At 55.0% G+C, this 14,980-nt stretch overlaps 1 long non-coding RNA gene across 4 annotated transcripts in view; it reads left to right on the plus strand.

The window, feature by feature from the left end:
- LOC144729238 (uncharacterized) overlaps window positions 1-14,980 on the plus strand; it is a 39,550-nt gene that overhangs the window by 4,019 nt on the left and 20,551 nt on the right. For 3 of the 4 annotated variants that reach the window (XR_013587663.1, XR_013587662.1, XR_013587665.1), the window contains one exon: window positions 1,746-1,935. This is a non-coding gene — a long non-coding RNA (uncharacterized LOC144729238). Of the gene's footprint in view, window positions 1-937; window positions 1,067-1,745; window positions 1,936-14,980 lie in introns of all 4 variants that reach the window. The other variant, XR_013587664.1, reaches the window with a different exon arrangement.

Consider the following 14,980-nt stretch of genomic DNA (forward strand, 5'->3'; position numbering starts at 1 on the left):
ACATTTGTGGGAAGATCAGGCGTGGTGGCCGCGGACTCCAGGATTCAGTTTCTACTCTTCTAAAAAGTCTCAGCACCATACTCGACGAGAATATGTAATTTGATCACCATGTGCAAAATGTAGTCACGTCCTATAATTTTCATATCCGGGCTCTATGATACATTCGACCAGTCGTGACATAACCAATACGGTGGCGTGTAGCATAGTATCGACAAGGTTAAGATATTGAAACTCACTACTCTTTGGGACATCTACCAAAAACATTACCAAGCTGCAGCGTATACAAAATCCTCTGGTACTTGTCATATTTCAAGATCCAACCATGTCCGCCCAGTGTTCTCCAAGCTGCATTGGTTTCCAGTTGTCGAACGAATTCATTATAAGGTCGCACTCATTATACACAGTGCTTGCCACAATTGAACTCAATACCTTGATGATCTTGTCAAGAAGCATAAACCATCACGCGAACTCCGGTCATGTGACTTTTGGCTAGCCGTCGAACAAAGATGGTTACTGCATTACGCTCTTTCAGATGCGCTTCTGTGTCCATCTGGAATGCTTTTTCCATATTACAAAGTCACTTGAGTTATCCACTTTTTAATCTACATTGAAGACGAATTTCTTCAGAACTGCTTTGTGTTTAGTTTGTTGTCCTTCTGCTGCACCTCCTGATTCTCAGGGTTGGCTACTTATGGTGCGATAAAAGTTCACCATACATACATTGCTTACATTACATACATTCGTTCATGGAGCCATCCAGATATGTAAACACAGACACATTTCAACCGAGAAGATGGGTACAAACTGAGCAATCATTGGAATAACGTTATTAACCAGTTTAAGTGGCTGTGATGTTTCCATCCTACCTGCCGTTGTTAGTAGTTATTTTTGACTCTCTGGTGTAACATTAACAGGTTCAATGTCTTTACATTAACAGGTTAAATGTCTCAATAAGACAGCCACCGTTGCTCGTTTTCCTCGATGTGGCGGTGGTTCTACTATCTTAAATTGACACGCTAATCGCTCACAATACAATGGCCACCTCCGCAGCTTCTTCGTCATGGAGGTAGCTCTCCGATCTTACAATTACATGCAAATTTAATCACTAGCCCCGCCCACTTCGCTTATGATCCTTGGGCTACATCCATCTCAAACCTGTATAAGATCCTGCCTCAGAAGCTCGCCCGCTATTTTTTCACCTGATGACGATTGCTTGTGTTGCGATCGAAACGTCGTGATATTTTTTTTAATTATTTTTCCTATCTACGTGGCTTTACCGAAAGACCCAAAGAATATGAATTCCTGCAGTTACGAAAGCTTTAAGTTAACGAATAGTAGCTAAATCTTAACTATTACCGCAACAATTAAAAGCTGGTCATTTAAAAATATAATTCCCATCATGCCCAATGCTGTCAAGTGCAGTATCCAACTCTTATCCACTTCATATCTCTGGTCTCTCTATGTGCTATAAAGAACGGCCATTGCATGCAACGTTGTCTGTTATGGATTTTTACTTTTAAGCTATTGTTATTAATGTATATTGTTTTTTTTTTATTGTTGTTGTGTATCTCTGCCAATCTAATCTCGAAATAATTTGCTTCAACAAAACTATGCCTCAGGAAACATTAAAAATATTAGGTTAATTGTTACACTGTAAATATTCATGCTCGTAAAGAGATACGTACGTTTACAGATACATATGATTTTTTTATTTTTTATGCATTTGTAATCGTTTTTTTTTACAGGGGATGTTGTTTTCAATAGTTGAATTTGCCGATACTCTCGAGCTTGAGATCGTGCCAACAAACTGGTTAACTGATCAAGAAAGAAAATGTTTTTGGCCACCAGTAAGGTCTGCAGTCAGTCTAGTAAAGAGAAGAAATTCTCCTGAACGTGACTGGAAATGTATTCCGGTAAATATTATCTACAAATCTCGTAAGTAGTGCAATTTTAAGTGTTAACACATTTTGATTTGTTTTAAATGTTATCAAATTGTTTGAGTATTAATTTGCATTGATTCTAATACACGCATCACACGAATGCACATACACCATTCGGTGTATGTGCATTCGTGTGTATGTGCATGTGTATATGTTTATGTGTGGAGGGATGCAGGCAAAGCCGATAAGTCAGACGCTTTCTATGACCTCCTGTCACATGTGCTGGCTAAAGTGGCCACTTGGGACAGAGTCATCTTGTTGGGTGACTTCAATGCCCGAGTTGGTCATGATGCTGGTGTAGGGGTGTTAGAGAGAGAGCCGTTATGCATGGCAGCTTATGGGAAACAAACACAGTGGGTGGGGCTACGTGAGTGCACGGGGGGGGGTGCTCTCAACGACGTCCACACCAGGCAGCCCGGGGCCCCACCCCTCAGCGGGGGTTGAGTATAAAGGGGGATGTGTCAGAGGGCTTGGGGCAGAATGTTAAAGCTAAACCAGTGAAGACCGAAGATCGTCTAGCTAGAGCCCTGGACTCCCCTGGGACGCCGCCCTTGTCAGGGCCGCGCAGGACCGAGCCAGCGGCGTGGTCCCGAGATCCAGAGCTAGTGCTCTGGGACTCTGTAGCCCGACTTACCAGTGTCGGGCCAGACAGCCTCCCCTAGCCCGTTAGTGGAGGACTAGGAGGTAGGTCAGAGATAGCTAGCAGTGTATTCCCAGCTAGCCGGGTGAGGGGGCCGATACCCCCTCCAGTATTGTATGTCCGCGGTTGTGACAACTGTTGCGGAATAAATACGTGTGCCTCAACCCCGGGTGTCCAAGAGTCCTCAACGGTATTACATCTGGTGTCAGAAGTAAAAATCTATGAACATGGACACGCGCCGGTCAGCTCGGGTCAGGATACCGGGGGCGGAGGACACCGCTGCAGTCGGAGAGCCCGGGACGGGTGAAGAGAGCACGGAGCAGTCGGGGCCAGATACGGCTACGCCGCAGCAACAGGAGGGTGGAGAGGTGTCGGCAGAGGGGCTGAGGCAGGCGCACGCCAAGCTGATGGAGCTGCTGCACGCCGCTGCCAGCATGCTGGACCACATCACTCAGCTGGGGGCTGCGGGACCGCCACGGGGCGACGAAAGCTGACGACTACAGCGCCTTCCCGCCATTTCGGCGGAACACCAATTTGAAAATCCCGCCATCACCGCAGCTGCAGTTGAGGGCGTGGCCGGCCTGAGCATCGCGTCCAACGGCGGGCATACAGTACCTGCCGCGTCATCGCCAACGGACGGGACGTCACCATGGGTGCGACCGGCGATGCCATCGGTCGTGCGCGCCGAAGCAGAGCTGGGTGAGGGGGACGAGGAAGGGCGACCTTCTGCGGCAGCCGCTGCGCTACATCAGCGACTGCCTCCACTCAAAGAATTTGTGGGCGAGAAAGGTGACTGGGGCGGCTTCCAGTGGCGCTTCCTCGCTCACCAGGAGATGGCGAAGTGGACAGACGCCGAGGCTCTCCGCGCGCTGCCAGCACTCCTCGACAACGACGCCCTCGCCACTTTAACATCGGCAACGAAGGAGAGGCGCTCTACGCTGCAGATGGAGATGCAGGTGCTGGCTGCAGTTTACGGTCCGCCGTCAGACTGTCGCCAACTCTTCTACGATCGCCAGCGGGGGGCAAAGGAGTCGCCTCTGGCGTACCGCACAAGCCTCCTGGCACTGGCAAAGGCGGCCTTTCCACGGATGGACAACGAAGGTGTCGATGCCATGGTTACAGAGAAGATACTCCTGCTGGCGGACGACTTGGAGATCGTCATCGTCGCACAGGACGACGCGGAGATGTGCTCCCTCCAAGCAGCACGACTCCTCCACGCAAACCTGCTCGCGCAACGACGCAAGGCCAGCAAGGCGGCGAGCGGGCGTACCGTGGCCGCAGCCACCCTCCCGGTGGAGGAGATCTGCGCCATCGACCATCAACGGCGGCAGGGAGCGGGAGTACGGGCGGACCGGGGCGGCTCGAGCCATCCCGATCATCCGTCGTCGTCACCAGCGCTCCCGCGCTGCTACAACTGTGGCATCCGGGGACATGTCGCCTCGGGGTGCCGCTCTCCTCGGCAGCGCGGGACGACACCTCGACGGGACGCCGGCCCTCTTCCCAAGCTCCATCATCATAACCCGGCGAGTCGCGGCACCTCACATGTTTGGCCCACGCACACACCCGCCACACACTCATACACTGCACCGATTGGGGGGCCAATATCGCGCACCATCGCACCAACACGCACCGCTCTGGGTACTCAGATTGAACCCAGCCAGTGGTCCGTGTTGGCCCATCGTGTTGTAGCCGCGTCGTCGGGGTCGTCGGCCATTGTGGGGCACATCGACGGGGTCGAGGTGCGCATCCTGGTCGATACGGGAGCATCGGCGACCATTATTTCGGAGTTAATTTACAATATTCTCCCTGCCCAGAGCCGTCCTTTGATACCTGTTAACGTGCCATTCTTTGCTGCTAACGGGGGCTCACTTGGCATCATCGGACAGATTCGAGCCCTAATTTGTATCGGGGATATTATATTGTCTGGGCCGATTTTTGTTTCCTCCTCGCTGGCGGTTCCATGCCTGCTGGGGACGGACTTCCTGGCCAAAATGCCGATTAGGATATTAATCGACCAGGGATGCATTGAGCTCCCGTCGGGCCGACGCATGGCGTTTCTGCCATCCCCCGGTACGAGTCGGACGGCGTTCGCAACGGTGCCGGCGTTTGTAGATATAACGGTGTGCGTTCCTCTGGGTGCACAAATGTTGGTTCCTTTGAAACTTCAGCGGCCCTTCGCTAAGGGCATTGGGGCCCAAGGGGTTCTGCTGGGGCCATCTAGGGCCGGGGTTAGTGGACCTCATTTACTTCCGGCCCAGACCATAGTAAGAGGGGACGGAGACCCCTTCATCGCGGTCCTCAATGTGGGCTCGCAGACGGTGGTGGTCCCGCAGGGGACCATGCTTGCTCACGCGACGCCGGTGCCCTGTGAGGAACCCGTCGCGAATCACGTGAGTGCTGTCCATGCGCCGCGACCACATTCGGACAGCGATGAAGGGTGGCTCGAGGCGCTTTGTGCGGGATCGACGGACCTGTCAAATTCAGAGCGTCAACAGCTTAAAACGCTACTGCGGGAATTTTCCGACGTTTTTAGTCGGGACAAATACGATTTGGGTTGCACTCATCTGCTGCGTCACAATATTGATATGGGTGACAGCGCGCCAATACGCCAGAATCTGTTTCGGTTAAGTCCCGCCGAAAAGGACCATGTCAAATCGGCTATTGATGACATGTTAGCCGCCGACATCATTTCTCCTTCCACCAGCCCTTGGGGAGCGCCGATCGTCCTGGTTAAAAAGCAGGACGGCTCGTTGCGGTTTTGCGTTGATTTTCGGCGCCTTAACAAAATTTCGGTTGCCGACGCATACCCGCTCCCACGGATGGACGAATCGCTGGACGCCTTGGCGGGAGCGCGATTCTTCTCCACATTGGATTTACTTTCGGGATTCTGGCAGCTTCCTCTGGACGATGATTCAAAGCCTAAAACTGCTTTCCGTACACCGCACGGCCTGTTCCAATTCAACCGGTTGCCGATGGGACTCCACTTAGCGCCGGCAACTTTCCAGCGTTTGATGGAATTGGTTTTGGCTGGATTGCAATGGGATTCGTGCCTGATTTATTTGGATGACGTTATCGTCTTTAGTAAAACTTTTGACGAACATCTCCAGATGTTGCGGGCGGTTTTCCTAAAGATGCGGGCTGCTAATTTGAAATTCAAACCCCCAAAATGTCATCTGTTATGCGATTCGGTGCGTTATTTGGGACACATCGTGGGGTGCTCAGGTATTGCTACCGATCCCGCCAAAACGCAGTGCGTCAGCTCCTGGCCGACTCCCACCTCGGTGGGAGAGGTCAGGAGTTTCATTGGCTTCGCGTCGTATTACCGATGTTTCGTTGCAGATTTTGCGACGATTGCGAAACCCCTACACGCTTTAACATCAAAAGGGGTTCGGTTCCACTGGGGTCAGGAGGAGGAGGCTGCTTTCTGCTCCCTTCGGGACGCCCTGGTAAAAGCTCCTCCCTTGAGTTACCCCGATTTTTCTAAGCCTTTTTTGCTCGACACCGATGCGAGCAACACAGGTATTGGGGGCGTGCTTTCCCAGGTGGTTGACGGCGTGGAACGGGTGGTTGCGTACGGCAGTCGGGTGTTGTCTCCGGCGGAGCAAAGATATTGTGTCACCCGTCGGGAACTGTTGACAATTGTCTATTTCATCCAACAGTATCGCCCATATCTGTACAGTCAGCATTTCACCGTCCGCACAGATCATGCGGCACTGCAGTACACCCTGCGAGTTCAACAGCCATCGGGACAATTGTCCCGATGGTTGGAGATCCTCCAGGATTTTGATTTTGAAACCACCTACCGTAAGGGCGTTCGCCACACAAATGCTGACGCTCTGTCGCGCATGCCAACCACCTCCGAATGTGCATGCCTCCTGGGGTCGGGACGTTGCAGGCCAGCAGGGGACATACCGGTTCCGGTCCTGGCGGCCGCCGGCCACGACGAAACATTGGTTCCAAATTCAATCGCACAACAGGGAAAAGATTCCCTGTTGGGGATGCCCGTCAATGAATGGGGGCGCCTCCAGATGGAGAATACCTCTCTCCTCGGGTTGCGTCGTCGCGTCGGCTGTGCTGGGCAGGGCAGGGGTGATGCCGACGCATGGGAATTGGTGCATGGTCTGCTGATGCACTGGGACGGAAAATCCCATCGACATCGGCTGGTGGTCCCTTCGGGGTTGCGGGGCAAGGCGGTGTGGGCCGCACATGAGCGCCTCCTACACCTGGGGACCCAAAAGACCCTCGCCTTACTCCAACTCGATTATTTTTGGCCAGGCATGATGAAGGATGTCGGGGATTTACTGGGGTCATGCCCTCGGTGCGCGCAACGAAAACCGCCAGCACGTGTGTCTAACCCACCCTTGCAGTCAATCAAAGTGTCCAGAGTCAACGAACTCGTCGCGCTGGATATTTTGGGCCCATTCCCCGCCACACCCAGGGGCAATAGATATTTGTTAACTGGTGTGGAGTATTTTACACGCTGGCCTATGGCCTGGCCCCTTGCCAACCAGTCGGCAGCAGCCATCGTGGAGGCCTTTGTTCAGGGTTATGTCCTGGACAAAGGTGCTCCGGAGCGGCTGCTGACCGACCAGGGCAAAATTTTTTCTGGTAAATTGCTCAAAGAAGTCTGTGAGCTCCTGGGCACGAAGAAAATTCGTACCTCCCCGTATCACCCGCAGACTGACGGGATGGTCGAGCGTCTGCATCGGACCATCGCGTCAATGTTGTCACAGCAGGTGTCGGACTCACAGACCGATTGGGACTTGCAAATTCAAGGGGTATTGGCGGCGTACCGGATGGCCCCCCACGCAGCTACGGGATTTTCACCCTTCTACCTCATGTACGGCCGCGAACCTGACCCGCCTGTTCGTGCCCAGCTGCAGATCCCTGCGCCTCAGGGAAAAACTAAATTGGCTGACCATGTAAAATTTAATTTGGCCAAATTGACAGAGGCACGGGATGCTGCCATGCAAAACTCTGACCTCCGTCAGAAAGCGAATGAGCGGCTCAGACTGGGTCGGGCGCACATGCTGCAGTGGAAGCCGGGGGACAAGGCATGGCTGCACTGTCCCCAGGTGCCACTCGCAACCTCCTCTAAGCTGGTGCGGCCGTGGCGGGGCCCTGTGGAGGTGGTCGAGGTTTTGCGACCGCAGTGCGTGCGCATCAAATGGGGGAAGCGGCGGTGGTTCGTCCACCCCTCTAGATTAAAACCCTTCGTTGCGGTACACATCCCCACTTCACACACGCGTGGCCAAACATGTGGGGGGTCGACCGACTCACTGGGTCCGTCTCCGTTGCACTCACCTAATGCCTTGCCGGCTGTGCCACCTCCAGGTGCATCAGGAATGACGGGCTCACGCCCGATCACCCCTCCTGGGGATGCCAAGGGTCACGCGGCGTCGGATGAGGACTCACTCCGAGACGGACAGTTGCCACCTGACGGTCCACCACCCGGGGTTACCCCGTGTGAGGGGCCCGCTGCACGGACACGCGCTAAAATGCGCAGACTGTTGTGAGGCCGGAAGATGTGTACATAGGTTGTGTTCATTGCGTGTTGTGTGTGTGGTGGGTTCCCTGCAAATTGTGTATAGACTGTTTTTACAGAATTCGTATTTAATCGGGGGGGGGGTGCGTCGGGTTGTTTTCTCTTCTTGCTGTTGCGTTCTTGTTGTGTTGTTCTTGTTATTGTTGAAAAATAGTGAGGCACACACGCGGTCAGGGGGTAAATGCGCTTTTATTGTCGTTTTTTTTGTATGTTGGCAGCCGGGACGGCTGCAAGCTATGCGGGGGGGGGGGGGGGGGGGTGATGTAGAGGTGTTAGAGAGAGAGCCGTTATGCATGGCAGCTTATGGGAAACAAACACAGTGGGCGGGGCTACGTGAGTGCACGGGGGAGGTGCTCTCAACGACGTCCACACCAGGCAGCCCGGGGCCCCACCCCTCAGCGGGGGTTGAGTATAAAGGGGGATGTGTCAGAGGGCTCGGGGCAGAATGTTAAAGATAAACCAGTGAAGACCGAAGATCGTCTAGCTAGAGCCCTGGACTCCCCTGGGACGCGGCCCTTGTCAGGGCCGCGCAGGACCGAGCCAGCGGCGTGGTCCCGAGATCCAGAGCTAGTGCTCTGGGACTCCGGGTACCGTAGCCCGACTTACCAGTGTCGGGCCAGACAGCCTCCCTTAGCCCGTTAGTGGAGGACTAGGAGGTAGGTCAGAGATAGCTAGCAGTGTATTCCCAGCTAGCCGGGTGAGGGGGCCGATACCCCCTCCAGTATTGTATGTCCGCGGTTGTGACAACTGTTGCGGAATAAATACGTGTGCCTCAACCCCGGGTGTCCAAGAGTCCTCAACGGTATTACACTGGCACCTGGTCTGGAGTGATTGGAAGGCATGGGCCAGATCAGCTCAATAATAACGGTAGGAGGCTGCTAGATTTTTGTGCAGCCCATGGGCTTGTAATTACCAACACACTCTTCCGGCATCGGCGCATCCACACAACATCATGGATACATGCCGGGTCCAAGCAAGAACATCTGCTGGACTACATAGTGACGGACCAGCGGATGCGAGCCCATGTCCTTGACACCAGGACCTACCGTGGAGCTGATCTGCCCTCTGACCATCGACTAGTCATCTGTAAGATGCGCCTGCCATTCTTCCACTCCGGTGGTGGGTGTACACCCAGGATCCCATTCCAACCAAAAGTGGCCTGGTCTCAGTTAGCTGATGAAAGTTGCAAGCGAGAATTTCATCATCGCTTGCAGCTGGGGTTGGCATCGTCCCCCACTCCACCTGATGTCGAGGGTAAATGGGCGAGGTTTAAGACTGTGACTCATGCAGCTGCAATGGCTGCTTTGGGTACGCGGTCCAGACCTCTCCAGAAACCCTGGCTGACAGACGAGGTGTTCAGGTTAATTGAGAAAAAGCAACAGGCCCACTCTCATCGCCTACAGCATCCCACGTCAGAGAATGAGGAGGTTTACCGCAGCCTTCGCTCGGAGGTTCGGAGAGCCGTAAGGCGCTGTAAGGATGGGTGGTGGTCGCGGGTTGCTGAGGAGATGGAGTCTGCCTCAGTGGCACGCGATCACAAATCACTATTTAACTCCATCAAAAAAGTAACCTGCAGCGCCACACCTATTACCATCATTAGAGGAAAAAACGGTGATCCAATCTCCAACCCCCAGGAACAGGTTTGCAGATTTGCTGAACATTTCTGTGAAGTCCTGGGGGAGGGAAAATCTCTCAGCCAGGAAAACATCATGGCACAAAGTGGGGATAACCCTGCTGAGGCTGCGGTGCCTCAAATATTGGAAGAGGTCACCCCCTGTGAGTGGCTGGCTGAGGTGCCAGCTGTTGAGGAAGTACTGAGGGCGATCCGGAGTCTGAGACCAGGGAAGGCACCGGGCAGAGATGATCTCCCAAGCGAAATGCTGAGGGAGGGTGGCGTTTGTGCACAGACTGCCCTATATGACATCATAACAACAGTCTGGACCACTGGACGGGTTCCGCAGGACTGGAAGGATGCCCTGGTGGTCCCCCTCTTTAAGAAGGGGGACCGTACCGACTGTAACAACTACAGGGGCATCTCACTCCTCAGTGTGCCGGGTAAGGTCCTGGCAAGGATTATTCAACATCGCCTTGCTAGGCACGCTGAGGAGAGGCTTGCGGAGCCCCAATGCGGTTTCAGGAAAGGGCGGTCCTGCACAGATGCCATATTTTCTGTCCGTCTGCTACAGCAGAGGTGTAGGGAATTCCAAAAAGACCTACATCTCTGCTTTATTGACCTGGTCAAGGCCTATGATACCATCAGTAGGACTGGGCTCTGGGTTGTTCTTCGTGCTTTCGGAGTCCCTGACCCTCTGCTCACGATCATTAAGGACCTTCATGATGGTGAGCGGGTCCGGGAAAAACTACGTGGCCGGGAGTCGGAGCCTTTCCCTGTACACCTTGGGGTGCGACAGGGATGTCCTCTGGCTCCCACATTATTTAACATCTATTTCGACTGCGTAGTTCGTGAAGCCTTCAATAGCTGTACCGGGGGAATTTCCATTTGGTACAGATATAATGGGAGGCTAATCGACGCCCGGGTGCGATCAAGGGATGGCTCCCTATTGGTCAACCACGTTATGTATGCCGATGATTTGGTAATAGCTGCTCATTCAGAAGAGGAGTTGGAGACGCTGCTGCTGAGACTGGAGCGTGCCACTAAGAGGTGGGGCCTTACCATCAGCCCCACCAAAACTAAGCACCTGCCTGGGTATTTTGTACCATCGGACACTCCACCCCCACAACTCCCAATTGGTGATGGGGCAGTTGTGGAGAGAGTGGAGAGTTTCCCATACCTGGGCAGTGTGCCTATGACCGGCTCCAGTTTATCAGCAGAGGTCTCACTCCGAATCAGTCGAGCGGCAATATCTTTTCATCGGTTACGTAACGCTGTGTGGAAGCTACCTGGTCTGTCGCTCCGCACGAAGCTTCAGGTCTTCTCGGCCACGGTCATTCCCTCCCTTCTCTACGCTTGCGAAACGTGGACCCCCCTAGTGGAGCATCTTCGCCGGTTGGAAACATTTAGGCTGGCTTGCCTACGATCCATCCTGGGTTTAACCAGGCTGGATTGTGTGAGGAGCTCACAAGTCCTTGAAAGATCTGGGCAAAGTCCCATCAGTGAGCTCCTCCGGCAGGCAAGGCTGCGTTGGCTGGGTCATGTAGCCCGCATGCCCAGCCACCGCATGCCTAAACAGCTTTTGTTCGGCCGGATCGAGGGGGCTAAACGGGCGCGGCACGGGCTAGAGAAGAGATGGAGTGATGTGGTACAGGAGGACGTGGAGCTGAGTGGACTTGCCGATGACTGGTACCAGCGGTGTCAAGATCGGCCTCAGTGGAGGAGGCTCGTGAAGGACGCTACTGGGCAGTTGGAGGCAGTCGCCCTCCAACAACAACGGGGGGCGGAGGAGCGACGCTCACAACAACGAGCGGAGCGCCGGTTGGCTAAAGCACAGCAAGTTGGTACAGTAGGGGGCACAGGTGGTGCATCAGCCAGTCATCTCGGTCATCTCGGTCAGTCGACCCGTGGCACCTGGGTCTGCCCCGTGACCTCCTGCCAGCGGGCGTTCGACACTTCACGTGGCCTCAAGGTGCACATGGTCTGGCACAAGCGTCGTGGTGACGTCACCGCCACTTAGTGGCGAATGGCGGTTGTTGTTGTTGTTGTTTATGTGTATACTTACTAACAGACATCACAACAGAGTCTTGTTATGGAAATATTTGTTTTGTGCATGTGTAATGCGGGCGAAAGCGACCTTCCGGATGTGACGTCACGAGGAGGCGGAGCCAGGTGATGTGGGTGAAAGGTAGGGGGTCCTTAAGCGGGTAAACCGGAAGGAGAAGGCAGTCGGGGTGTGAGCGGAAAAGAGTGAGGCCACGCGGGCGAGTGTGGAGAGGGGGGGGCGCCGACGGCCATCGGGAGCCAACCCCGAAGATAAGAGGAAGCTGCGGAGTGGTGTGCAGCTGCAGAGGAGACAGCCAGAAGGGCTGCGTGTTAGAGGCAGCGGTGTGGCTGCCAGGAGGAGCTGCGGAGAGAGAGAGAGACAGCACGAGGCTGTCAGAGCTGCGGAGGGAGAGAGGGAGACAGCACGAGGCTGTCAGAGCTGTGGAGAGAGAGGAGTTGCAGCGAGTACAGCCAAGGGGGGCTGTGTGAGAGAAACAGCAGCGGGGCTGCTGTTGTGGATCGGGCCGACATTGGAGTCAGCACCGTGGAGAAGCTACAGAGTAAAGACAGCCGTGTGGGTGTACAGCACGAACCGAATAAAGGACACTGAGCCAGACATCGTGGTCCAGTCGTTTATTACACTGGTGTCGGAAGTGCAACGGCATGTCGAAACAAGTGAGGAAGAAAGTTAATCCGGCGCCTGCATCGGCTTCTTCGTCCGACGACGACGAACTCCCTCCAACCACGGATCCTGTTGGGGTGGTGGAGGAGAGCCCGGCTGAGGCGACCACGGGAACGGGAGTGGAGGATGTTGGCGCGGTGGCGGGTCCGTCGACATCATCAGACGCGGATCAACGATGGCAAGCGATGGCGGTACAACTGGAGGCACTTAAGGACGTCCTGGCGCATCTATGCCATCTCGTCGCGCCAGGGACCATGGATGATGCAAGTGGTGCTCCGCGGGCCGCCACGTTGCCTGTCCTGCCGCCGCCATTGCCCACGCGGCAAGAGGCCGCCATTTTGCGCGCTCCGTGGCGCCAAACCGCCATCTTGGCCACGCCGCGGGCCGACGCCATTTTGAATTTGCCATCACAACCACCACCATTGGAAGACGGCGGGAAGAGGAGTCGGAGTCGCCACCTTACAACGGTTAAAGAATTTTCCGTCGGTGGGGACTGGAGCGCGTTCGCCTGCCGCTTCTTGGCGGCGGTACGCACAGCAAGATGGACCGATGCGGAGGCTTTGGAGGTGTTGCCGACTCTCCTGGACGACGAATCTGTCCGATTCTTCCGTTCCATAACGACCGATAAGAAGGCAACTTTATGTGGTGTTTTTCAAGAAATGGCCGATGCTTATGAGCCACCAGATGATGCGCATCGGCGATTCGCTCAACGACAACGAGCACCAGAGGAGTCGCCCGTGGCGTTCAGGGGTGCGGTGCTGGAGCTGGCCATGGCAGCTTATCCTGAGACGCCACAGGACCTGCTCGAACCTCTCATATTAGGGAAAATGTTGGAGCTGTCTCGGGATCTAGGGATCCCCATGCCTGTGTGTGGGCATGAGAAGCTAACTTCCCGGACGGCTGCTAAGTGTCTCGATGCGCAATTCAACCTCCGTCGCTGGAAACAAGTGACGGCGTGGACGGGGGGGCCCGTCAAAGAAGGGGATGCGCTGGGGTGGAACCCTGCGCAGGCTGTCTATGTTCCGGATGACCGGGGCCCTCAACAACTGACGGCCGCCTCCGCTCCATGGACGGGACGCGGCGGGCCGAGACCGCGCGCGGCGCTACCAGAACGGGGCCGTCAGGAGGCGAGGCCTGCGCTTCGGCGCAACGAGGCCGAATGTTTCCGCTGCGGGCGTAGGGGCCACTACGCCAGAAACTGCTGGGCCCGCTTCCCGGCTCCGCCGCAGCAGGAGGCCTCGGCACCGGTCAAGTCGGCTAAAGATCCTCCGAAACAGGCATGTCGGCACGCACCAGACACCCGGTAAGGCTTTACACCTCACCCAACACCGTCGTTGCGCCATCCTAACGTTGTGGTTAAAGCATGCCCTTCGACGGGGCCTTGTCGCTCGGTCACGCAATGGCGCAAGTTGGCACGGAGAGTCGTCGCGGCCGCTACGGGCTCGTCCACTGTACCGGGGTCTATACAAGGGGTGGACGTACGCATTTTGGTCGACTCCGGCGCGTCTGCGACTATTATTTCGGATGTCATTTTTCATCTGTTGGGCATCCCGCCGGGGGCTGTGCGTCCGGTTTATGGGTCGTGCGTCGCTGCGAACGGGGGTAGCATGGGTATCGTGGGTCAGGTGGATGCTAAGATATCTATTGGGGATGTGTCGGCCTCGGGTGTTGTGTTGATATCGAGATCTTTGGCGGTTCCTTGTTTGTTAGGCACCGATTTTTTGGCTGAGATGCCCATTTTGATCAAAATCAATGAGAATTGTATTGAACTGCCGGGGGGCCGTCAAATCTCGTTTCTGCCGTCGCCCTGGGGGCGACCTGCTTCGGCCGTACAAGTGCAGGCGCTGTCCGTCGCATCTGTGGACATCCCACCTGGTACACAGATGCTTATACCCTTGCGGTATCGGAAGCCCCTGCCTGATCGGCTAGGAGCAGTAGGGGTCTTGTTGTCACCGTCCGCCGCGATAACAACCGGGTTGGCGTTAGTGGGGGCACAGACCATCGTCCGGCCGGATCAATTACCCTTTTTACAGGTGCTTAATGCGGGGGGAGAAAACGTCCGTGTCCCGGCCGGTACGGTTGTGGCACATGCCACTATGTCGTTTGCGACCCATGATTGTCCACATAGCCGGGGAGTTGTTGCTGGGGTTTCCGAGCCAAGGAGTTCGGATGATCGTTGGGTTGCTCATTTATGTGACGAAAATTCTTCCCTGTCCATGGAGCAACGTGGTGCGCTGCGTAAATTGTTGTTGACATATTCCGATGTGTTCAGCTCCGATGATTTGGATTTGGGCCGCACTTCGTTGCTTTACCATCACATTGAGACGGGCGATGCTGCCCCTATTCGATTAAATTCGCATCGGATGAGTCCTGCGGAGCGAGAACACGTACGGGGGGCAGTGGAAGACATGTTGGCTGCGGACATTATATCGCCATCTAACAGCCCATGGGGCGCTCCAGTCGTCTTGGTTAAGAAGAAGGATGGCAAATTGCGATTTTGTGTTGATTTCCGCAA

This window comes from Lampetra planeri, chromosome 31 (genome assembly GCF_965212315.1).
Source record: "Lampetra planeri chromosome 31, kcLamPlan1.2.h2, whole genome shotgun sequence".
Taxonomy (NCBI): domain Eukaryota; kingdom Metazoa; phylum Chordata; class Hyperoartia; order Petromyzontiformes; family Petromyzontidae; genus Lampetra; species Lampetra planeri.